This window comes from Rhinolophus sinicus, chromosome 18 (assembly GCF_057876585.1).
Source record: "Rhinolophus sinicus isolate RSI-liver-muscle chromosome 18, RSI-T2T, whole genome shotgun sequence".
Taxonomy (NCBI): domain Eukaryota; kingdom Metazoa; phylum Chordata; class Mammalia; order Chiroptera; family Rhinolophidae; genus Rhinolophus; species Rhinolophus sinicus.
Window position 1 is genome coordinate 43,598,434 of NC_142518.1, and position 27,135 is coordinate 43,625,568.

Below are 27,135 nucleotides of genomic sequence, written 5' to 3' on the forward strand. Positions count from 1 at the left end.
AATTAATATCCTAATTCTCAGATACTCAATAGAGCACTTAAATGTTTTTAAATACATAAATATAAATGTTCCTACCTTCATCCCTCCTAGCACTTATTTTAATTCAGTATCAGTGATTTGATAGCTGCTAAAGAAGTTCTAATATTCTTAACCTCTTCCGGAGTGTAATGCATCACCTGCACGGGGTAAACAGCCTACTGAAGATATTTTTAGCATAAATACGATATACAGGCTGTAACAAATTATTGATTAGTGGGGTTTGAATTAAGGGAACTTTATTGTACTGTAATTTGGACCCTACTTATTCAGAATTTGTGATAATTCAGACAGGGCTGAAATTAAATTGACCTTAGTATTACTTATAAAGAGTTTGTTAAGCAAATTAATAGTGTAAACAAGATAATAGAGAAGATATCGAAACTACTTAAAACAAATGCTTCTAAGCACTTTTAAATACTTTAGAAATATCAATTTCCATAGAGAGGGTGCCAAAAAAAAATGTATACACATTTTAAGAAAGGCAAAAACTGTATTAAAATTGTAATACTCAATATATACGGATAACAAAAGATGAATACAAGTCACATTTGACTACTGCAATTACAAGAGGTGCTCAAAGAGGTTACCACCAGCCTAACTTTAATATAGTTTTTTCCTTTCTTAAAATGTGTATACTTTTTTTGGGCACCTCTGTAGAGTTAATTGATACACTAACTACAATCCATTCTCATCTGTTTATTAAAACAAGTTCCCTAAGGGTAATGCTTTTTAAACTTAGTTCTGGTTACTACATGTATAAGGAAGCCATAAAAGCTGCAATTCATAAAAATATTCTAAAATTCAAAACTTCAACCATTTTAAACCTATTCCACCAAAGTTATTGCAAATTAAGACAAAACTAAAATATATAAAATCTAACATCCACTCTTCTTATACCCCTACTTTTTCTCTTCTTCTATGTAATCACAGGTATCTGTACCAATTTGGCAGCAATACCAATATAATCTATTAAATCCAGTGATGATGAGCAAATACAAGCCAGTTAACGATAGCCTTGAAAGTATAGAGGAAGAGAAACAAGTTAAGGATCTGTATACACATTTAGAGATTAAACTCAGCAAGAACAATAAAATATATTAGTATATGATATATTCCCAGCCTGGAAAAGGGCAAGGAACAACTAATAAGTAATGAAACTGGCTTATGTATGACCTGTGGAATTAAACCTATTAGTCATGTCACACCTCATATGTCAACTAGTTGTCAACTTGAAAGATAAATAAAAATAGTTCCAGGTGAATGATAAGAAATGTCACAGAATGTAAAAAGAATACTTTGAATTCCTCAGTTGAAAGATGCTGTATAAACATAAAGTATAGCAATAAGACAGAACAGAAAAAATAGAGAAGACATACCTTTTCTATTCTAAAATTTTTATTTTATTATTTTATTTTTTTTTTTGGTGGCTTCGTCTGATTTTCGGATCAGGGTGATAGTGACTTTGAAAAAAGTGTTTGGGAGCCTTCCCTCCTTCTGGATTTTTTTCAAACAGCTTGAGGAGAATAGGTGATAATTCTTTTTTGAACGTTTTGTAAAATTCACCTATAAAGACATCTGGTCCAGGGCTTTTGTTTGTTGTGAGATTGTTGATTACTGATTCGATTTCCCTGGTGGTAATCAGTCTATTCAGGTTTTCTGTTTCTTCTTGAGTTAGCCTTGGAAGGTTGTACGCCTCTAGAAAATTGTGCATTTCTTCCAGATTGTAAAATTTGTTGGCATATAGTTGCTCATAGAAATTTCTTAAAATGTTTTATATTTCTGCGGTGTCTGTTGTCACTTCTCCTCTTTCATTTCTGATTTTATTAATTTGGGTCCTCTCTCTCTTTTTTTATATGAGTCTGGCTAAAGGTTTGTCAATTTTGTTTATGTTCTCTAAGAACCAACTCTTGGATTCATTGATCTTTTGTATACTTTTTCTGGTTTCTACTTCATTTATTTCCACTCTAATCTTTATTATCTCCTTCCTTGTACTCCCTTTGGGTTTATTTTGCTCTTCTTTTTCCACATCCCTTAAGTGTGAAGATAAACTGTTGATTAGTGATGTTTCTTGTTTCTTTAGGTAGGCCTGCAATGCTATGAATTTCCCTCTGAGGACTGCTTTCGCAGCATCCCATAGAATTTGGGTCATCGTGTTTTCATTTTCATTTGTCTCAAGATATCTTTTCACTTCTTTTTTTTATCAACTGGTTGACCCATTCATTGTTTAGTAACATGTTATTCAGCCTCCATGAATTGGTGTGTCTTCCAGTTTTTTTCCTGTAGTTCATTTCTAATTTCATAGCACTGTGGTCAGAGAAGACAGTTGGTATGATTTCAATTTTCTTAAATAGATCACGACTTGTTTTGTGGCCTAACATATGGCCTATCTTGGAAAATGTTCCACGTGCGCTTGAGGAGAATGTGTATTCTGCAACTTTAGTGTGAAATGCTCTGAAAATATCGATTAAATCCAAGTGGTCCAATGTGTCATTTAAGGCGGTTGTTTCCATATTGATTTTCTGTCTGGAAGACCTGTCCCTGTATCAGAGGTGTGTTGAAGTCCCCTACTATGATAGTGTTACTGTTGATCTCTGTCTTTATGTCAGTCAATATCTGTTTTATATATTTAGGTACTCCTATGTTGGGTGCATAGATGTTTACTAGGGTTATGTCCTCTTATCGGATCAATCCCTTTATTATTATATAGTGCCCATCTTGTCTTTTAATATGTTCTTCATTTTAAAGTCTAGTTTGTCAGATATAAGTATTGCAACCCCAACTTTTTTCTCATTTCCATTTGCATGAAATATCTTAGTCCAACCCTTCACTTTCAGCCTCTGTGTGTCTTTTGATGTGAGGTGAGTCTCTTATATACAGCATATACTAGGGTCTTGCTTTCTTATCCACACAGCCACCCTACGGCTCTTGATTAGAGCATTTAATCCGTTTACATTTAAAGAGCTTGTTGATAGGTACACAGTTATTGCCATTTTAAAATTTGTAGTTGCATTGTTTTCATTTGTCTTTTATTTACAAAAGTCCTTTTAGTATTTCTTGCAATGCTGGCTTGGTGGTAATAAATTCCTTTAGCTTATTCTTTTCTGGGAAGCTCTTTATCTCTCCATCAACTTTAAATGATAGCCTTGCTGGATAAAGCAATCTAGGTTGTAGACCTTTGTTTTCCATCACTTTGAGTATCTCCTGCCACTCCCTCTTGGCCTTTAATGTTTCTGCAGAAAAGTCATTTGATAGTCTTATGGGAGTTCCCTTGTATGTAACCCGCTGTCTTTCTCTTGCTGCTTTTAGGATTCTCTCTTTGTCTTTAAGCCTTTGCCATTTTATCTATAATGTGTCTTGGTGTGGGCATGTTTGTATTTATCCTGGTTGGAACTCTCTGTTCCTCCTGGGCTTGTTTGCTGGTTTCCTTAATCAGGTTAGGCAACTTTTTGGACATTATAACTTCAAATATGTTCTCAACATCTTGCTTCCTCTCTTCACTTTCCGGTATTCCTATGATGCGCATGTTGTTGCGCTTGATGTTATCCCAGAGGTCTCTTAAACCATCTTCATTGTTTTCCATTTTTTTTCTTTCTGTTGTTCTGTTTGGGTGATCTCTGCTAAGTTGTCTTCCATGTCGCTGATTCGGTCCTCTGCTTCATCTAACCTGCTGTTAATTACCTCAAGTGAGGTCTTTATTTCAGTAATTGTGTTCTTTAGTTCTAGCTGGGTGTTCATTATGATTTCTACATCCTTCTTTATGCTGTCTCTAAGCTCCTTAAACATTCTTATCAGAAGTGTTCTGAACTCTGTCTCTGATAGATTGGTTACCTCTGTTTCATTTGGTTCCATTTCTGGAAGTTTCTTCTGTTGTTTTATTTGGGACATGTTTCTTTGTTTCCCCATTCTGGCTGACTCTCTGTGTTTGCTTCGATGTATTATGTAGATCCCCTAGAGTTCTTAGTTCTTGCTGGGTTATCTTATGTAGTATGTGTCCTTTATATTTGACGTGCACTACTTCGTTCTTCTCTGTGTGTGCTCCAAATGTGACTCTCATGTTGTGCATATTGTCCTGTTAAAGAAGATCTTTAATTGCTTTTTGCTTGTGAGTAGGTGGGGTTAACTCTTAGGCTGACTAGTTGTGAGACTTGGCTCTGTCCACTGCAGTGTGTTCTGCTGCGTGAGGGTTGACCACTTAAATGTGGTTTGGCCTCTATGGGCTCTTGTGCCTGTAGAGAATTCCCTCTGGGTATGTCACTTGTAGGTCAAACCCGGTAGTACTCTGGTTTGGTCTGGAGTTGGCCTCTGGGTATGTTGAATCTTGTGCCTCTTAACCTAGGCCCTGGTAGGGCAATTTCAGAACAAAGCAAATCACCAAGCACAACAACAACAGCAACAACAAAGAAAAATCAAATACCTTCACATGTAAAAACAACCGACAACCCCCACTAAGCACAGGCAGAGATACCAAAGATATAAAGACAAAACAAAACCAAGAAACGCAGCGCCAGTCTTGTCTTAACCCCACCAAGTAATCTTGAGGTTGTCGTCCGCTGTACCAATGAGTCCTCTGTGTGTTGTGCAGGCAGAGCCGGTCACCTGGTGCCCAGAGTGGCGTTGGAACTGCAGATTTAGATGCATCGGGCTAAGGTCTAGATGGTAGTTTCTACAAAGTCAGTGCAGTTTCTGCTCTGCCCTGCATATATGCACACTGAGAGTAGCACCACCAGCCCTCTGTCCAGTTATCCTCAGTCTTAGGGCACTTCTTACGTGTGTGTGTGTGTGTGTGTGTGTGTGTGTGTGTGTGGCAGGCGTGAGATTTTTGATCTGCTAAAAGCCCAGAGCTGTATTTGCCGATTAATACTGATCCCTGGAAGTGCCTCTGCAGTTGTAATTGCCCAACCCATGGCAGGCCAGAAAGGGTGGGCTCTGGGGATGTAGTAGGGTCCTTCTCTCTCACAGCCAAGCCATGTCACACCAAAGATATCCTATAGATATGAAGGAGGAATAAGACCTTTCCAGACATACAGAAGCGGAGGGAATTTTCTAATGCACAACCTGCACTAAAAGAAACACTAAAGTAGGCTATTAAACAACCATCAACAGGGACAATTTGTGGCTACCAAAATGGGGAGAGTAAAGGCCTGAAGCGGAATATGGGAATAGAGAAACTAAGCATGCTGAAGAAAATGTAATACTCTAAATATCAAACTGTCTCTTATATACATTTGAGGGTAACCACTCAAAAAAATCCACATCTGAAACACATACTGTAATAAAAGAAGAAACAGAGGGAAACCTCATAGAATACCACCGCACAGAAATAATACACAACAACAAAAAGGCAAAGAAAGAATGGAGACATAGCCTTACCAGAAAACTAAAGATAGAATGACAAGAAATCCTCACATATCAATAATCACCCTAAATGTAAATGGACTGAACTCACCAATAAAAAGGCACAGAGTAGCAGATTGGATCAAAAAATTAAACGCAACCATATGCTGTCTCCAAGAGACACATCTCAGCTACAAGGACAAGCATAGACTCAAAGTGAAAGGTTGAAAATTGACACTGAAAGCAAATGGTATCCAGAGAATATCAGGTGTAGCCATACTGATATCAGATGAAACAGACTTCAGGGTGAAAAAGGTAACAGGAGACAAAGATGGACATTTAGAAATGGTGAAGGGGACTGTACAACAAGAAGACATAACAGTCATCAATATTTATGCCCCCAATCAGGGAGCACCGAAATATACCAAGCAACTACTAACAGAACTAAAGGGAGAAATTGACCAAAACACAATTACACTACGGGACCTAAATACATCATTGACAGCTATGGATAGATCACCCAAACAGAAAATAAATAATGAAACAGTAGCCCTAAATGACACATTAGATGAAACGGACATAATTTACATTTATATAGCACTTCATTCTAAAACATCAGACTATACATTTTTTTCTAGTATACATGGAATATTCTCAGGATAGACCATATATTGGGACATAAAGTTAACCTCAGCAAACATAAGAACACTGAAATCATACTAAGCATATTCTCTGATCAAAAGGCTTTGAAATTGGATATCAACTGCAAAAAGAAAGCAGGAAAAAACACAAACACATGGAGATTAAACAACATACTTTTAAAGAAAGACCGGGTAAAAGAAGAAACTGGAGGAGAGATCAAAAGACACATAGATACAAACGACAATGAAAATACATTCTACCAAAATTTGGGGGATTCAGCGAAAGCAGTTTCTGAGGGAAATTTGTATCAATACAGGCCTATCTCCAGAAACAAGAAAAATCCCAAATAAATAACCTCACGTTACACTTTAAAGAACTAGAAAAAGAAGAACAAAAGAAACCAACCTCAGCAAAAGAAAGGATATAATAAAAATCAGAGCAAAACTAAATGAAAAAGAGAACAAAAAGACAATAGAAAAAATTAATGTGACAAAGAGCTGGTTCTTTGAAAAGATTAACAAAATTGACAAACCCTTGGCTAGGCTCACTAAGATAAAGAGAGAGAAAACACTAATAAACAAAATCAGAAATGAAAAAGGGGAAGTTATCATGGATGCCACAGAAATACAAAGGATCACCCAAGAAAATTATGAAGAATTATGTGCCACCAAATTCAATAACATAGAAGAAATAGAAATGTTCTTAGAAACATATAGCCTTCCTAGGCTGAACCATGAAGAACTGGAAGACCTAAATGGACTGATCACCAGTAACGAAATTGAATCAGTCATACAAAACTCTAACAAAAATAAAAGTCCGGGAAAAGAAGCCTTTACTAGTGAATTATACCAAAGCTTCAAAGAGGATCTAATACCAATCCTGCTCAAACTCTTCCAAAAAATTGAAGAAGAGACAGTACTCCCTAACTCATTTTATGAGGCCAACATTACCCTGATACCAAAACCTAAAAAAAAAAAAAAAAAAAAAAAAACTACAGACCAATATCTCTGATGAATACAGATGAAAAAATCCTAAACAAAATTCTAGCAAATAGAATACAACAATGCATTAAAAAGATTATTCATCACGACCAAGTGGGGTTACTCCCTGAGGCACAAGTATGGTTCAACATCCGCAAATCCACTAATGTGATACATCACATAAACAAAATAAAGGACAAAAACCAGATGATTATATCAATTGATGCAGAAAAAGCATTTGCAAGATACATCAATTTATGATTAAGACACTTAATAAAATAGGTATACAAGTAAAATACCTTAACATAATAAAGGCCATATATGACAAGTCCTCTTCTAATCTCATAATTAATGGTGAAAAACTGAAGCCCTTTGCTCTACGTTCAGGAACACGACAGGACTGTCCCCTATTACCTCTGCTTTTCAACATAGTGTTGGAAGTCCTTGCCAGAGAAATCAGGCAAGATAAAGAAATAAAAGGCATCCAAATTGGAAATGAAGAAGTTAAATTATCACTCTTTGCAGATGACATGATACTATATGTAGAAAACCCTAAAGACTCCACCAAAAACCTATTAGAAACAACCACCGAATACAGTCAAGTTGCTGCCTACAAAATCAATGTACAAAAGTCCATTGCATTCCTATATGCTACCAATGAAATCTCAGAAAAAGAAATACATAAAACAATTCCCTTTGCAATTGCAGCAAAAAAATAAAATACCTAGGAATAAACTTAGCCAAGGATGTGTAGGACATATATGCAGAAAACTATAAGACATTTTTGAAAGAAATTGAAGAAGACACAAAGAAATAGAAAGATATTCCGTGATCATGGATTGAAAGAATCAACATAGTTAACATGGCTATATTACCCAAAGCAATATACAGATTTAATGCAATCCCCATCAAAATCCCAATGGCATTTTTTAAAGAAATAGAACAAAAAATCATCAGATTTGTTTGGAACCACAAAAGACCCTGATTAGCCAAAGCAATCTTAAGAAAAAAGAACAATACTGGAGGTATCACACTCCCTGAATTTAGCTTGTACTACAGGGCTACAATAATGAAAACAGCATGGTATTGGCAGAAAAACAGACACATAGACCAATGGAATAGAATTGAGAACCCAGAAACAAAACCACATAACTATGGACAGATAATTTTTGACAAACAAGCTGAAAACATACAATGAAGGAAAGACAACCTCTTCAATAAATGGTGCTGGGAGAATTGGATAGCCATGTGCAAAAGAATGAAACTGGACTGCTACTTGTCACCATGGACCAAAATTAATTCAAAATGGATCAAAGACTTAAACATAACACCTGACACAATAAACTCCATAGAAGAAAACATAGATACTAAACTTATGGACCTTGGGTTAAAGAGCATTGTATGAATTTGACTCCAAAGGTAAGGGAAGTAAAAGCTAAAATAAACGAATGGGACTATATGAAACTTAATAGCTTATATACAGCACAATAAACCATTGACAAAATAAAGAGGTAACCAACTGAATGGGAGAAGATTTTTGCAAACAGTGCCTATGATAAGGGGCTAATATCCAAAATATACAAGGAACTCATGAAACTCAACAACAAAAAAACAAACAACCCAATTGGGGAGACAACGTGAAGAGACATTTCTCCAAAGAGGACATACAAATGGCAAATAGAAATATGAAAAAATGTTCAACATCACTCATCATCAGAGAAATGCAAATAAAAACCACAATGAGATATCACCTCACCCCAGTCAGAATGGCTATCATCAACAAGACAAAGAGTAACAAGGGTTGGAGAGGCTGTGGAGAAAAATGAAGCCTCATACACTGTTGGTGGGAATGCAGACTGCTGCAGCCATTATGGAAGGCAGTGTGGAGGTTCCTCAAAAAATTACGAATAGAATTACCATATGACCCAGCAATCCCTCTCCTGGGTATCTACCCAAAAAATCTGAAAACATTTATACATAAAGACACGTGTGCTCCAATGTTCACTGCAGCTTTGTTTACAGTGGCCAAGGCATGGAAACAACCAAAATGTCCTTCCATAGATGAATGGATAAAGAAGTTGTGGTATATATACAGAATAGAATACTATTCGGTGGTAAGGAAAGATAATATAGGACCATTTGTGACAACATGGATGGATCTTGAGAGAGTAATGCTGAGCAAAACAAGTCAGACAGAAAAAGCAGAGAACCATGCGATTTCACTGATATGTGGTATATAAACCAAAAACAACAAAAGAACAAGACAAATAAATGAGAAACAGAAACTCATAGACACAGACAATAGTTTAGTGGTTGCTAGAGGGTAAGGGGGGCGGGGGGTGGGGGGTGGGAGATGAGGGTAAGGGGGATCGAATATATGGTGATGGAAGGAGAACTGACTCTGGGTGATGAACACACAATGGGATTTATAGATGATGTAATACAGAATTGTACACCTGAAATCTATGTAATTTTACTAACAATTGTCACCCCAATAAATTTAATTAAAAAATAAATAAATAAATAAATAAATAAATAAATAAATAAATAAATAAATAAAAACAAATCAACTACAGGAAAACTACTGGAAGATACACAAATACATGGAGGCTAAATAACAAGTTACTAAATAATGAATGGGTCAACAATGTTACCAAGAAAGAAATGAAAATATATCTCGAGTAAACGAAAATGAAAACACGAAGATCCAAAATCTATTGTATTCAGTGAAAGCAGTGCTAAGAGGGAAATTCATAGCATTGCAGGCCTACCTAAAGAAACAAGAAAAATTAGTAATCAACAGTTTATCTTCACACTTATGGGGTCCGGAAAAAGAACAGCAAAATAAGCCCGAAGGGAGTACAAGGAAGAAGACAATAAGGATCAGAGTGGAAATAAATGAAATAGAGACCAAAAAACAATACAAAAGATCAATGAATCCAAGAGCTTGTTTTCAGAGAAGATAAACAAAATCAACAAACCTTTAGCCAGACTCATCAAAAAAAAAAAAAAAAAAAAAAACAGAGAGAGGACCCAAATTAATAAAATCAGAAATGTAAGAGGAGAAGGGACAACAGACACCACAGAAATACATAAAATTTTAAGAAATTACTATGAGCAACTCTATGCCAACAAATTAGACAATCTGGAAAAAAATGGACAATTTTCTAAAAGCATACAACCTTCCAAGACTAACTCTATAAGAAACAGAAAACCTGAATAGACGGCTTACCTTCAGGGAAATTAAGTCAGTAATCAACAAGCTCCCAATAAACAAAAACCCTGGACCAGATGGCTTTACACGTGAATTTCAAAAAACATTCCAAAAAGTATTACCACCTATTCTCCTCAAACTATTACAAAAAATTCAGAAGGAGGGAAGGCTCCCAAACACTTTTTCCGAGGCCACTATCACCCTGATCTCAAAATCAGACAAAGACATTACAAAAAAAGAAAACTACCGGCCAATATCCCTAATGAACATAGATGCAAAAATCCTCAACAAAATATTAGCGAACACAATTTAACAATACATTAAAAATATCATACAGCATGATCAAGTGGGATTCATTCCAAGTATACAAGGGTGGTTTAACATCCGCAAATCAATAATGTGATACACCACGTTAACAAAATGAAAAATAAAAATTACACGATGACATCAATAGATGCAGAAAAAGCATTTCATATAATCCAGCAGCAATTTATGATCAAAACCCTTAAGAAAGTGGGAATAGAGGGATCATATCTCAACATAATAAAGGCCATATGTGATTAACCCACAGTTAACATCATACTCAATGGGGAAAAGCTAAAACCATTCCCCTCAAGATCAGGAACAAGGCAAGGTTGCCCACTTTCTCCACTTCTATTCAACATAGTGCTGGAAGTTCTAGCCACAGCAATCAGATAAGAAAAAGAAACAAAACACAACCAAATTGATAAGGCGGAAGTAAAATCGTCATTATATGCAGACGACACGATATTATATATAGAGAACCCAAAAGACTCCACCAAGAAACTATTAGAGCTAATAGATTAATTTAGTAAAGTAGCAGGATACAAAATTAATATTCATAAATCAGTTGCATTTGTATATACCAATAATAAAATATCAGAAAGAGAAATTAAGTAAACAATCACACTTACTATTGCTTAAAAATGACGAAATACCTGGGAATAAATTTAACCAAAGAAGTAAAAGATCTGTACTCGGAAAATTATAAGACACTGAAGAGAGAAATTAAATAAGATACAAATAGATGGAAACACATACCATGTTCATGGATAGGAAGAATTAATGTAGTTAAAATGTCCATACTGCCTAAGACAATATACAGATTCTACGCAATTCCTATCAAACTACCAAGGACATGTTTCACAGAAATGGAACATATAATCCTAAAATTTATATTGAACCATAAAAGACCCCGGATAGCCTCAGCAATCTTGAGAAATAGGAACAAATTGGGAGGTATAACGGTACCTGACATATAATTATACTACAAGGCTACAGTAATCAAAACAGCATGGTACTGGCATAAGAACAGACACATAGATCAATGGAACAGAATAGAGAGTCCAGAAATAAATCCATGCCTATATGGTCATTTAATCTACGACAATGGAAGCAAGAATTTATGGTGGGGTAAATACAGTCTATTCAATAAATGGTGCTGGGAAAGCTGGGCACACACATACAAAAAAATGAAGCTGGACCACCTCCTTACACCATATACAAGAATAAATTCAAAATGGATTAAAGACTCAAAAGTAAGATCTGAAACCATAAAAGTCCTAGAAAAAAATACAGAAAGAAACTTTACAGACATCACCCGGAGTAAGATTTTTCCTGATATATCCCTTCGGGCAAGGGAAGTAAGAAAGAATAAACATGTGGGATTACATCAAACTAAAAAGTTTTTTCACAGCAAAGGAAACCATCAATATACAAAAAGGGATCCTACTAAATGGGAGAAGATATTTGCCAATGATATATCCGATAAGTGATTAATATCCAAAATTGATTAAAAAAAAAACTCACTCGACTCAACTCCAAAAATACAAACAACCCAATTAAAAATGGGCAGAGGACATGAAGAGACATTTTTCTAAAGAGAACATACAAATGGCAAACAGACATATGAAAAAATGCTCAATCTCACTAATCATTAGAGAAATGCAAATAAAAACCACAATGAGATACCACCTCACCCCAGTCAAAATGGCTATTATCAATAAATCAACAAACAAGTCCTGGTGAGGATGTGGAGAAAAGGGAACCCTTGTGCAGTGTTGGTAGGATTGCAGATTGGTACAGCCAATATGGAAAACAGTGTGGAGGTATCTCAAAAATCTGAAAATGGAACTACCTTGCGACCCAGCAATTCCACTCCTAGAAATCTATCCGGAGAAATCCAAAACTCTAATTCAAAGCAAGTTATGCACCCCTATGTTTATTGCAGCACTACACACAATAGCCAAGACATGGAAAGAACCGAAATGCCCATCAGTAGAGGACTGTATTAAGAAACTGTGGTACATTTATACAATGGAGTATTACGCAGCCATAAAGAAGAATGAAACAACATGTACTTGCAATAATATGGATGGACCTAGAGAACATTATGCTAAGTGAAATAATTCACACAGAGAAAGACAAATACCATATGATCTCACTTATATATGGAATCTAAAGAAAAGAATAAATGCATGAACTAATCTGAAAAAGGCTCTGAGACCTAGAGAAAAAACTGAGGGCTGCTAGATGGGAGGGGGGGTGGGGATAAGGGGGAAGGTGAGGGGATTAGAAAGCACAGTCAGTAACCACAAGATTGCCATGGGGATACGAAAGTCAATTTTGGGAATGTAATCAATAATTTTATAAAGATTTTGTAGGGTATCCGATGGACACTTGTCTCATTAGGAGGACCACCTCAGGGATGATGTAGATGCCTGATCACCACACTGTATACCTGAAGCTGAAGCTGAACAATCATGAATGTCAACTACAATTATATATATATGGTTACAAGAAGTGGAGTACAGCATTAGGAATAGAGACAGTGGAAATGTAATGGCTCTATGTGATGTCAGAGGGGTAGTAGATGGGGGAGGGGAGTTACCACTGTGTGAGTGATATAAATGATAAATGTCTAACTATTACATTGTTTTGTACACCTGAGACAAAAAAAAAGGGAAGGAAGGAAGGAAGGAAGGAAGGAAGGAAGGAAGGAAGGAAGGAAGGAAGGAAGGAAGAAGGAAAGAAGGAAAGAAAGAATTTGGCTAATGTTCCAAATTCCTTGACCTGGGCTTCACTCAGTTCACTGTTTCCCAATTTATGAATCAAAATGCTGCTTTGTGCATAACTATGAGTTTGCCTGATTAGAAAACTATGGAACATTTAGATCCTTGGGTGATGGAAGCTTTATCTACTCTACTGATTTGTAAACTCACTGGACTAGATTTTATTTATGAGAAATCTTAAAGGATTTAAAAGAAAAAAAAGCTTGATGCATTAGCTGTTGTAGAGGTGGGGAATCCAAAACCTAGCTGCTCCATAGAGCTCTTGCACCAGTTTGAAAATCATTGATTTGCTGTAACTCTTACTGGTAAGAAAACCAAAGATCAAAATGGACCACAGATTCAGATGGCGTTGGAGTGCTAATTCCGATGTGTAAACCCCATCTTCAAATCCTGGGTCTAGTCTGCTCTCTCTCCACGAAGCTATCTGTTCCAGCTTGCTGGAGTTAATGTCTGTATTTGGAATACTAAGTGAAAAAAATCTCACAACCTGTTTGCCCTGAAAAATTAAGTTCTTGAAATTCTTCCTCTGTAAATGCAGAATACAACAATCAAAAAAAGAAGAAGAAGAATATGATAACAGGGGCTTCCACTCAAGATGGCAGAGTACTCGCTGTGCTTGCCTCCTCCCACAATTACATCAAAATTACAACTAAATTCCAGAACAACCATCATTGAGAATCACCTGAAGTCTGGCTGCACAGAAGTCTTATAACTATGGACATACAGGAGAAGCCACGTAGGGACTGGTAGGCAGGGCGAAGATGAGGAACAGATTGGTCCCACACCCACGTGTGGCAGTTAAAAATCAGGAGGGATATCTCAGCTGCAGGGGTCCCTCCTAAGGAGCAAGGGATCCCAGCCTCACACCAGGCTTCCCAGCCCATAGTTCCAATGCTTGGGAGAGAAGTCCCCATAAATTCTGGCTATGAAAACTAGCAGACATTATGGCTAAGTGAGAGAGAGGGCTGCTGGAATCCCAGACTTTCTTCTTAAAAGGCCTGCACACAGACTTAATTGCTGATGGACTCACATGCTCTGAGCTCAAGTACTGTGGCAGCAGCTCAAAAAGCACCCGGGACATGTGGGGGGGAGGTAATTGAATTATCTGGCTTCATGGCAAAGAATGGAGGACATGTTTCTCACAGACACAAGTGCTGGCAGAAGCCACTGTTCTGTTGTTGAGCCCTCCCAACACTCAGCTTGCACTCCCAGGCAGATGCCATGTCTGAATCTCCATCAACCTAGCTAAAACCGTTTGCCTCACCCTAGAGATTCCATGAGACCCCATCCCATCCAACTTGTGGGCCCACTCAAGCCACTACCAGTGGCTTTTCCATACAAACAGCCTGTCTTGACTCATGCTGCAGGTTTTCCTAAAATCTCTCAAAGGTTCGCAAACCAAACACAAACAGCATCTGGCCTCAGCATGGCCTGTAACTCTTGCTAAGCAGTCCCAAGCCCGGCACTAGCAGCAGCTAGCCTGTTTGCTGATTAGCCTCTTGTAGGCACCTCCAAGCCCAGCACAAGTGGCAACAATCTTCAGATCACTTTGTACCTCATACTAAGTGGCTCCTGGAAGGGAACTGGCAGTTGCTGACCTTGGCCTGCACCAGAGCCCCTCCCAAGAGGCCCCAGAACCAACGCACTGGTGGCCAGCCTCAGACCACACCAGAGCACAACCCAACCACCTCCACAAACAACACCCCCAAAGACCAGACTTGATAAGCACCAGAGCCCCGCTAAAGCGAATCTTGCTCCATAGGGTCAGCACCTGCACAATAGCTCCTCCACTGTAGTTATGGCCAATCCTCACAACCAATCATCCTGAGTGTGAATTCCTCCCACTGGCATGCCAACAGCAATCAAGATTCAACTACAACTGGAGAGTATTCACAACTCACACAAGGGACACATGTGGAACTCCTGACTCAGGTGACTGGGGAGACTGTGCCAATGGCCCAACAGGACATCTACTACATAAGGCCACTCTACCAAGACTCAGAGACATAGCAGTTCTACCTAATATATAGAAACAAAAACAGGGAGGCAGCCAAAATCAGCAAAGAAATATGCCCCAAATGAAAGAACAGAACAAAACTCCAAAAAACGAACTAAGCAAAATGGAGACAAGCAATCTACCAGACTCAGAGTCCAAAACACTAGTTATAAGGATGCTCAATGATCTCAGGGAGAACTTCAACACAGAAATAAGAAACATGAAAATGAAGATTGAAAACGTAAAAAAGAACCAGTCAGAAATGAAGACTACGGAGAGACGTCATCAAAACGGCAGCGTGAGGTGAGTCTCTGTAAATCTCCCCTGGAATTTAAACTAATTTAACAACTATAACTCCACAAAGGACTCCCTGCACAGCAGACAGGCAAGACGAAGAGGCCCACTACTAAATTCACCGAAAGGTGGGCAAAACGCAAGAGTGGATGAGGAGGGAAGGGAGAAGTGCGAAGACAGAGCCGCGCAGGCACAGGACGCAGACCTACCTCAGTGCTCCGAGCTCGCTGCATCCCGGAACTACCGCAGCTGCGGGAGAGGAAAGAACTCGGCCTACTAGGGCTCCACTTATGGACCACAGGGCTGAGGGGACAGCATATACCACGGCTTAACCCAACGCTCATGGCAGAGACCTCGGAGAAAACACTTAGGGAAGAAGGCTGAAAACGGTGCTTTAAGCCCTCACTGCCAAGCAGAGAATGGAAGCCTTAGGCACTAAGACTAGCTGCCCTCTCCCTATCCTCCCAGGGTTCACCCTGCCCCCACATTCCCAGTGCTAGAAGCGGAAGTGTAGCAGTGTCAGATCAAAATAACAGAATATTTGCTGTTCTGAGAACTGTGGACCACAGACACAGATTCACAGCCCAAATAGTTCCGGCAAAAGGGAGGGAACTGTGGAAGCAGGACCGGCTGTGGTGGTGGTCGCCAGCATTGCTCTGGGACACCTCTCAAAACTCACCCCACCACTGGCCCCACTTATCTGGGCGGATCCCTGCAGGAGTAAACAGAACTGCTGAAACATAAGAGCTCTGAATCTGGTGCAGGAAGAGGTTTGGAAATTCAAAACCTCTCCACATACCCACATGGACACTGCGACCTGTGACACAGGCGAACTATTAACAGAGGAGAAGCTCGTCTCCCACGGAATCCACCCATTGTGTGAGAAGCTGGAATAGTGCAGAGAAAACATAGCACTACCTTGTGAGAGAGGAAAGAAGGCTGCAGTCAGAGAGAAAAATAAAACATTCTACCAACAAGTACTGGAAAACAAAAGAAAGACCTCTTCCTATCAACCTGTTGCAGAAGCCACTCCTGTAGATGTCTAGGAAGAGAAATAATAAATCAGTAATTGCCATGAAAACCAAGGCAACAAGACAGCTCAGAAAGAAAGTGAAAAGTCTCCAGAAAAGAAACTTAAAGATATGGAAATATGTGACTTAAATGACAGAGAATTCAAGATTGCACTTCGGAAAAAAACTCAACGAGATGCAAGAAAACACACAGAGGCAGTTTAATGAACTCAGAAACACAATCAAAGAACAACATGAACATTTTACGAAAGAGACTGAAATTTTAAAAAAGAACCAGGGGCCGGCCCGGTGGCTCAGGCGGTTAGAGTGCTCCTAACTCCGAAGGCTGCCGGTTCGATTCCCACATGGGCCAGTGGGCTCTCACACAAAGTTGCCAGTTCAGTTCCTCGAGTCCCGCAAGGGACGGTGGGCAGTGCCCCCTGCAACTAAGATTGAACACGGCACCTTGAGCTGAGCTGCCTCCCGGATGGCTCAGTTGTTGGTTGGAGCCCAGATTCTCAACCACAAGGTTGCCAGTTCAATTCCTCGACTCCCGCAAGGGATGGTGGGCTGTGCCCCCTGCAAGTAGCAACGGCAACTGGACCTGGAGCTGAGCTGTGCCCTCCACAACTAAGATTGAAAGGACAACAACTTAACTTTGAAAAAAGTCCTGGAAGTACACATTGTTCCCCAATAAAGTCCTGTTTCCCTTCCCCAATAAAATCTTAAAAAAAAAAAAAAAAAAAAAAGAACCAAATAGAATTTCTGGAGATTAAGAACTCAATAGAAGAAATTAAGAATGAAATAACCAGCTTAGGTAGCAGAGTTGACCAGATGGAGGAAAGAATAAGTGACATCAAAGACAGAAACCTGGAAATTACACAAAAGGAAGAAGAAAGAGACTTGAGACTTCAAAGAAACTAAAGAACTCTACAAGAACTTTCTGACTCCATCAGAAATGTAAATGGACTGAACTCACGAATAAAAAGGCACAGAGTAGCAGATTGGATCAAAAAACTAAACCCAACCATATGTTGTCTCAAGAGACACATCTCAGCTACAAGGACAAGCATACACTCAAAGTGAAAGGGTGGAAATTGACACTCCAAGGAAATGGTATCCAGAGAAAATCAGGTGTAGCCATACTGATGATACCAGATGAAACAGAGTTCAGGGTGAAAAAGTTAACAAGAGACAAAGATGGACATTTCATAATGGTAAAGGGGTCTATACAACAAAGAGACATAACATTCATCAATATTTATGCCCCCAATCAGGGAGCACCGTAATGTACCAAGCAACTATTAACAGAACTAAAGGGAGAAATTGACCAAAACACAATTATACTAGGGGACTTAAATACATCATTGACAGCTATGAATAGATCATCCAAACAGAAAGTAAATAACGAAATAGCAGCCCTAAATGACACGTTAAATGAAATGGACATAATTGAAATATATAGAGCACTTCATCCTAACATCAGACTATACATTTTTTTCTAGTGTACATGGAACATTCTCAAGGAGGATATACAAATGGCAAATAGACATATGAAAAAATGCTCAACATCACTAATCATCAGACAAATGCAAATAAAAACCACAATAAGATATCACCTCACCCAGTCAGAATGGCAATCATCAACAAGACAAATAGTAACAAGTGTTGGAGAGGCTGTGGAGAAAAAGGAACCCTCATACACTGTTGGTGGGAATGCAGACTGGTGCAGCTGTTATGGAAGGCAGTGTGGAGGTTCCTCAAAAAATTACTAATAGAATTACCATATGACCCAGCAATCCCTCTCCTGGGTATCTACCAAAAAAATCTGAAAACATTTATACATAAAGACACGTGTGCTCCAATGTTCATTGCAGCTTTGTTTACAGTGGCCAAGACATGGAAACAACCAAAATGTCCTTCCATAGATGAATGGATAAAGAAGGTGTGGTATATATACACAATGGAATACTATTCGGTGGTAAGAAAAGATGATATAGGAACATTTATGACAACATGGATGGATCTTAAGAGTATAATGCTAAGCGAAATAAGTCAAACAGAAAAAGCAGAGAACCATATGATTTCACTTATATGTGGTATATAAACCGAAAACAACAAAAGAAGAAGACAAACAAATGAGAAACAAAACTCATAGACACAGACAATATTTTAGTGGTTACCAGAGGGTAAGGGGGGTGGGGGGTAGGAGATGAGGGTAAGGGGGATCAAATATATGGTGATGGAAAGAGAACTGACTCTGGGTGGTGAACACACATGGGATTTATAGATGATGTAATACAGAATTGTACACCTGAAATCTACGAAATTTTACTACCAATTGTCACCTCAATAAATTTTAAAAAAAGAAATGAAGACTACAATAACTAAAATGAAGAAAACACTAGAGGGAATCAATAGTATATTGGATGAACCAGAGGATCGAATCAGTGATTTGGAAGAGTAGGTAGCAGAAACCACCCAATGAGAATAGTAAAAGGAAAAAAAAGTCCAAAAAATGACGATAGTTTAAGGGGCCTCTGTGACACCATCAGGCGTACCAACATTCACATGATAGGGATATGAGAAGCCAAAGAGAGCTAGAAATGGAGAGCCTACTTGATGAAATAATGATGGAAAACTTCCCTATCCTGGCAAAAGAAATAGACATACAAGCCCAGGAAGCGCAAAGAGTCATAAACACAAGATGAACCGAAATAGGCCCCCAGGACACATCATAATTAAAGTGTTAAAGGTTAAAGACAAATAAATCATCATAAAATAGCAAGAGAAAAGCAGTGTTACATACAAGGGAGTGCCCAAGAAAGCACAATCAGTAACCACAAAATTGCCACGGGGATGCAAAAGACAGTTTGGGGAATATAATGAATAATGTTGTAAAGATTTTGTACTGTATCTGATGGACACTTGTCTTATTAGGGCGACCACTTCATGGATGGTGTAGGTGCCTGACCACAGCAGTGTACACCTGAACTTGAAGGTTAATAAAAATGAATGTCAACTATAATTTTTTATATATATACATATATATATATATATGTGTGTATATATATATACATATATATACACATATATACATTCACAGGAAGTGGGGTACAGCATAAGGAATAGAGACAGTGGAAATGTAATGGCTGTGTGCGATGTCAGAGGGGTAGTAGAATGGGGGAGGTGGTTATCACTTTGTGAGCGGTATAAATGTCTAGTACATTGCTTTGTACACCTGAAACTAATTAGAAAATAAACTGTCAGCTGATTGATTTCTCAACAAAAACTTTGCAGGCCAGAAGGGATTGGCAGGAAATATTGAAAGTGACGAAAAGCAAAGCCCTGCAATCAAGATTACTCTACCCAGGGCCGGCCCGGTGGCTCAGGTGGTTGGAGCTCAGTGCTCCTAACTCCGAAGACTGCCGGTTCAATTCCCACATGGCCCAGTGGGCTCTGAACCACACGGTTGCCAGTTCAATTCCTCAAGTCCCACAAGGGATGGTGGGCTCCGCCCCCTGCAACTAAGATTGAACACACCTTGAACTGAGCTGCTGCTGCGCTCCCAGATGGCTCAGTTGGTTGGAGCGCATCCTCTCAACCACAAGGTTGCCAGTTCAATTCCTCAAGTCCCGCAAGGGAGGGTGGGCAGCACCCCTTGCAACTAAGATTGAACACAGCACCTTGAACTGAGCTGCCACTGAGCTCCCAGATGGCTCAGTTGGTTGGAGCGCGTTCTCTCAACCACAAGGTTGCCGGTTTGACTCCCGCAAGGGATTGTGGGCTGCGCCCCCTGCAATTAGCAATGGCAACTGGACCTGGAGCTGAGCTGTGCCCTCCACAACTAAGACTGAAAGGACAACAACATGAAGCTGAACGGCACCCTCCACAACTAAGATTGAAAGGACAACAGCTTGACTTGGAGGAAAAAAAATAAAAAGTCCTGGAAGTACACACTGTTCCCCAATAAAGCCCTGTTCCCCTTCCCCAATAAAATCTCTAAAAAAAAAAGATTACTCTACACAGCAAAGCTATCACTTAGAATTGAATGACAGGTAAAGAGCTTCCCAGACACAAAAAAGCGAATGGCGTTCATCATCACCAAATCAATATTACAAGGAAGCTTAGAGGGACTTCTTTAAGACAAAAAAATGAAAAAAGATTTAAAAGTATGTCATCAACAAGACAAATAGTAAATGTTGGAGAGGCTGTGGAGAAAAAGGAACCCTCATACACTGTTGGTGGGAATGCAGACTGGTGCAGCTGTTATGGAAGGCAGTGTGGAGGTTCCTCAAAAAATTACGAATAGAATTGCCATATGACCCAGCAATCCCTCTCCTGGGTATTTACCAAAAAAATCTGAAAACATTTATAGATAAAGACACATGTGCTCCAATGTTCATTGCAGCTTTGTTTACGGTGGCCAAGACATGGAAACAACCAAAATGTCCTTCAATAGATGAATGGATAAAGAAGTTGTGGTATATATATACAATGGAATACTATTCGGCGGTAAGAAAAGATGATATAGGAACATTTGTGACAACATGGATGGATCTTGAGAGAGTAATGCTGAGCGAAATAAGTCAGACAGAAAAAGCAGAGAACCATGTGATTTCACTGATATGTGGTATATAAACCAAAAACAACAAAAGAACAAGACAAACAAATGAGAAACAGAAACTTATAGACACAGATAATAGTTTAGTGGTTGCCAGAGGGTAAGGGGGGTGGGGGGTGGGGGGTGGGGGGTGGGAGTTGAGGGTAAGGGAGATCGAATATATGGTGATGGAAGGAGAACTGACTCTGGGTGATGAACACACAATGGGATTTATAGATGATGTAATACAGAATTGTACACCTGAAATCTATGTAATTTTACTAACAATTGTCACCGCAATAAATTTAATAAAAAAAAAAAAATCACCCAGAGATGTGGCTGCCTCTATAAAAAAAAAAAAAGTATGAATAAAATAACAATAACTACATATCTATCAACAATTACGTTAAATGTAAATGGAGTAAACGCTCCAGTCAAAATATAGGGTGGCTGAATGGATAAGAAAACAAGACCTTTACATATGCTGCCTACAAGAGACTCACTTCAGATCAAAAGACACACACAGACTGAACGTAAAGGGATGGAAAAAGATATTTCATGAAAATGGAAACAAAAAAAGAAAAGCTGGGGTATCAGTACTTATGTTTGACAAAATAGACGTTAAAACAATGCATATAACGAGACAAACAAGGACCCAGTAATTCCACTTTTGGGTATTTATCCGAAGAAACCCAAAACACTAATTCAAAAAGATATATACATCCATATATTCATTGCAGCATTATTTATAATAACTAAGATATGGATGCGACCTAAGTGTCCATCAATAGATGAATGGATAAAGTAGTAGTACACATATACAATGGAATATTATTCAGCCATAGAAAAGAATGAAATCTTGCCATCCAGACAAGATGGCAACATTAACTAGATCCAACATAGATGGATCTAGAAGATATTATGTTAAGTGAAATAAGTCAGACAGAGAAAGACAAATACCATATGCTTTTACTTATATTGGAATCTAAAGAACAAAATAAACATAAAAAACAGAAATAAACTCACAGATACAAAGAACATTTTGATGGTTGCCAGATTGGAAGGGTGTTGGGGGGATAGGCAAAAAAGGGGAAGGGATTAAGAAGTACAATTTAATAGTAACAAAATAGGCATGGGGATGTAAAGAATAGCATAGGGAATATAGTCAATAATATTGTAATAACTATATATGGTGTCAAATGTGTACTAGATTTATCAGGGTGATCACTTCATAAGTTACATAAATGGCTAATCACTATGTTGTACACCTGAAGCTAATATAATATTGTATGCCAAGTGTAATTGAGAAATAAAAAATTATTTAAAAAATAATGCAATAGCACTCTTTAAATGACATATTTAAGGAAAATTATAACTTACGGATACATCATTGGTTCTTAGTGTAATGCTGCTCTACCTCCCAACTCAGCAATATGGTAAAATTATTTAGTTACCTATTAATATTATATAATAACACAAACTGACAACTCCTTACCCTATTTCTCATGTTGCCACCACTGAGATTTAGCAATTTACCTAAGATGTGTACCTGCCTTAAACCACCATACTACTTAGAAGTTAACATAAGGTAATTTTATTTTCTCAGCAGTTTGCCCATTATTTGAATTCACCAGTTCTCTTTCCAAAGATTTTCCCTTTTGATACCAGCATAAGCAACTAAATAATTGCTTAGCAAAGGAGACTAACACCAATGCCTTCTGAATATATTTTGCTTTCTCTTAACTGGTTAATTTCCAACAATGTTCAAATATTCATTGACTATCTCTGTGGACCATTCTGTTTTCTAACTTGTTTATTTAAATAATTGCTGATGACCTAAGTAGAGGATGCTCAAAACAATTATTATATTTATTAAAACTATTATCTACTGTGAATTAAAGTTTATTAGTAATAACGGTAATCAGAGAAGACTATTGCTGGCAGCAAAAGATACCAAATGGAAAGTATAAGATGGGAGGCTTATAATATTTCCAGTTTGGTATATTTTTCCTTAGAGTAAATCTGTGTATTAACTTAAGATTTCTTTGTATTTGTCACTCTAATATGTGAATTTCTGTTGGGGGAGGGACATATCTCTCTTCTGATGTAATAATTGTAGGATAGTTTCTTATTGTTATTTTTCTATATACAAACATTAACTTACAATGGTTGACTAAAACCCACAAAACTATTAGTCATATAACTAATTAGCAACACTGCAAAAGTTATTAGAAAAGCACGAAAGTAAGTTTTGCTGGTTTGTAATTGCAGTTTAAACACTGATGTTAGCTGCCAAATATTAACACATGCATTACTAATAAAATTATATTAGAACTTTGACTGACATCTATTTGCAGGACTCTGACATACCCTCCCTCCTTTGTTTTCAGAAAATAATAGAAATAGTAGTACTACTTAGCAGTATTAAAACTAAGTTATATACTTTAATAAACAAAAATTCATGTTGCTTATATAATTTCCATTATTTACTTTTTCAAGAAATAGTCTTTAGAGCATATTAATACTGCTAAGGTGTACTAATCAGATCAATTTTAAACAAAACACATAGATTATAACTCTCTCAGGATAAAGTAATATATAAACAGGTTCTAAAAATATGTGAACTTAAAACTCTGTATCGGCTTAGAAAACATTCTCACTTGCCTCAGAAAATAGGATGACTATTTTACATCTGACTTCTGTAATATGTATATGTGAAAAGCTATTTATGTTTAATTTATTAATTTAGTATTTTTCATTAAAAAAAAACTATGCCCACACAAAGGAGTCAATTGCCACTGACAGAGTCCTCCCTCTTTAGGTTTATCAAGAAGAGTAATATTCACAAAGATTAGAAAAATCAAGCGCCTTAGCTCATGCCACGCTGACCACCCCCTTCCAACAGTCTATACTTCTATCAAAAAATGACTCAAGTTTAACTTTCTCTATAAAGCCTTCTCAGACAAACACCAAACTTCAAAGATCTCCCTTTACTCTTAATTATTGTGGCTCTTATTCTGTACTACTCTATGTTCTAATTGTTGACCATGATTTCTCATATATGCATTTTCTTTCTCCAATGGGCAAGCAATTAACTCCTGGGACCTGTCTCTGTTCTATTTTCCACAGTACCTAGTATAGTAATGGGCACTCGGAGAAGATAGAAAATAAAAGCATGTTGAAAGTCAATTTTTTTAAAAATTAACTCATCCAGAGTTTACTGTTCAAGTGCCTTGATTGTACTTGCAAAATTAACTGTTAGTATTCTCTTATAATATGGTCACGACACTCTAGGTAAATGCTCTGGAGTACGTGGCACCTTTGTAGCCATATTCATTACAATAGAATTCTAAACTGGATCCAATGACTGCCTGGTTCTAAAAGTATGTGAAGATGAACAGCAAGTACCCACATGGTACATTATTATTTCAAATAACTCAGACTTGAATTCATCAAGAGCTTTTCCAAAACAAAAAAATCTTTAACTTTGGAAATCTAGGAACTGAAAGCATGTCAGCTTGCCAATTCACAAAACAAACAATACTTGCTAAGGTCCACGATTATTTTGCAATGATAACAGAATTATATCGTGCTTTAAACTATAACTCAAACAGCATGAAAACTGCCAAAGCAAAGCATTTCACCCACTATCAGGGAGTTGTCAGTTTTGACTGATTCACTAGATAAAGTTATCTAATCACAAATGACATCTATATCCTTCTCAAAAATCTTTAGCTTAAAACCATTTATCCAATACTATATTTAGCTTTTCCATTATTGTACTTCTTTTCCACTTGTTTAATAATAGAAACCTGAAATGGCTTAAAAACCAATATGAAGGGAAGAGTCAAATAAAAGAAGGAACCCATCTTTCATTGTGCACAGAAGTACCTTAAAATCAAAATTACTAGTTAATCTAAATTCAGTTTACTTTTGAAAGGGATCAACTGTGAACCATAATTTTTGTCAACATTTTCTTTTAATGAAACAACTTCATTCCTCAAAGATAATATTGCTAATTTTCAAAAAGCACCTTACAACTTTGGATCTTTATCACCCTGTCCAAAATATCACTTCAGGTCCCTCACGCCAATGTTTTTTTGGAAGCAACTGTTCCAAATTCAGTCTATCCCAGGGAGAACCGATAGATCACAACACATCTTCGCTTTTATTATGGGCATTTTAGGTTTCATCATACCGGTATCATTCTGAATGAAGAGTAGTTACTTCGTAAAACCTGTTTCCCCTGTTATCAATCAGCAACTCTGTCTACTTCAAGTTTGATGCCACTTTGGAAGTCAAGTGGTGTGTTTGCTAGTTTTATCATTATCATTATTGAATATAAGTACTGTCTTCCTAATTCATATGTCAGGAGTCTGAAGCTCCCGGCACACGAAAACTGAAAAGGGGCCACGCCAGCTGCCTGTTCAAGCCTTGAGGCATGGAGCAATAGCAGCCTGAGAATCCACTCTTGAGAAGCCTGTGGTCAAGCTGAGCCTCCTGAGAGCAAGAGCGAGGGAAAAAGAGGAGAGCTCGTCACTGGGAAAGTCTTTCCCCGAATCAGGGACCAGGCTACATGATTGTACGTAGAACTATCAGCATTTATGGCATCTAAGAAGCAGACCCAGGCCTTAAGCACCGACCCCACATTCCTGGACGCCGCGGTTGAGGCTGAGAGTGGTGATTTTGAGAAGGAAAACTACCTCAAAGGGAATAGGGAGCCGCGAGCAGATGTACGAGAGGCGTCAGAAGCTTCTGCAAGAGAAAGCAGCGCTTCAGTCGCTTCCCGGGGCCCCGGAGGCCGGAAACGTGCCCCAGCACCAGGCAAGTGCGGTGCCACTACTCACCCCTACTCTCCTAAGGTCCCCGTCGTCGCCCAGCTCGACTCAGCCCCTGCAGGGGGAGCCCCTCCCCCGCCCGCCGCCAGAGGTGGGCTCAGCCAGCGAGAGGAGGCGGCGGCGCAGGTGTCCGTGAGCAGGGGCCAGAGACGCGCCCCAGGAGGAGCTGGGTGCAAGGGAAACAGCCTGGTGCCTTGCGCTCCCTGGCGCCGCCAAATTCACCACCATCGACGTGGAGGGGCGAGGGGAGGCAATGAAGGGGAGGCCCTCGCCCGGAGGCCAGGACCCTCCCGGAGTACTAGGCCGGAGCACCGGCGGGACTGCTGCCCCGGGTCCCCTCAGCTACGCGACCCCCAGGCCTGATTCCCGTCCCTCAGCCCCCGCGGACATAGAGCAGCGGCGGCTCCCTCTTGGGCCAAGGTGGCAGCTGCATCCTTGTGCTCCTCCTCCTCTGGCGCCGCTGCCTACTCACACAGCCCCGGCGCTGTTACAGTCGCGGCGCCCTGACTGCTGTCGCCTAGCAACCGCGCGCATGCGCTCCACCCCCGCCGGCGACCGCCGCCACCGCTGGCGCGGCTGTCAGAGCTCAGTACTCCACCTAAGAAAGTGCATGGAGACCTCCTTCCCAGGGCCTGGATGGAACATCGTCAAAGTAGAAGTGAGATGGGGAAAGGGGCGGATGCTCTGCAAATCTGAAGAGCCTTAAGGGCTTAGATGAGACCGTCTCCTGGCCCCTCCACAAATACTTTGGTGGTGGAGAGTGACAATCCCAACAACCTCCTAATGTATTTTTTAGTCTCTCCTCCACTCCTATCATCCTTCACATGGGCTTCCTGAGGAATGTTCAAAATAATTTCTCTGATCATGTCACTCATCTGCGTTAACTCCTATGGTTAAGGGACAGCCCCTTAACAGGGCCTAACAGTTCTTGACTACTGCAACAAGCATCCTTTCTGGTTCCCCTGACTTTAGACTTGTCTCCCTGCAATCTGTTCTCATACTTCTACCAGAGCGATCTTTGTGAAACATAAATCTCCTACTCTCACTTCCCTCTGGTTTAGAGAATGGGCCTTTGAGTTAGAGCCAATTTTGA

At 38.9% G+C, this 27,135-nt stretch overlaps 1 protein-coding gene across 2 annotated transcripts in view; it reads right to left on the reverse strand.

The window, feature by feature from the left end:
* Positions 1–26,724, reverse strand: part of ZC3H12B (zinc finger CCCH-type containing 12B) — a 194,537-nt gene extending 167,813 nt beyond the window's left edge. For both annotated transcript variants that reach the window (XM_074323583.2, XM_074323581.2), the window contains exon 1: positions 26,052–26,724. The gene's annotated coding sequence lies outside the window, so the exon portion shown is untranslated. The remainder of the gene's footprint in view (positions 1–26,051) is intronic.
* Between the last annotated feature and the right edge of the window lie 411 nt (positions 26,725–27,135).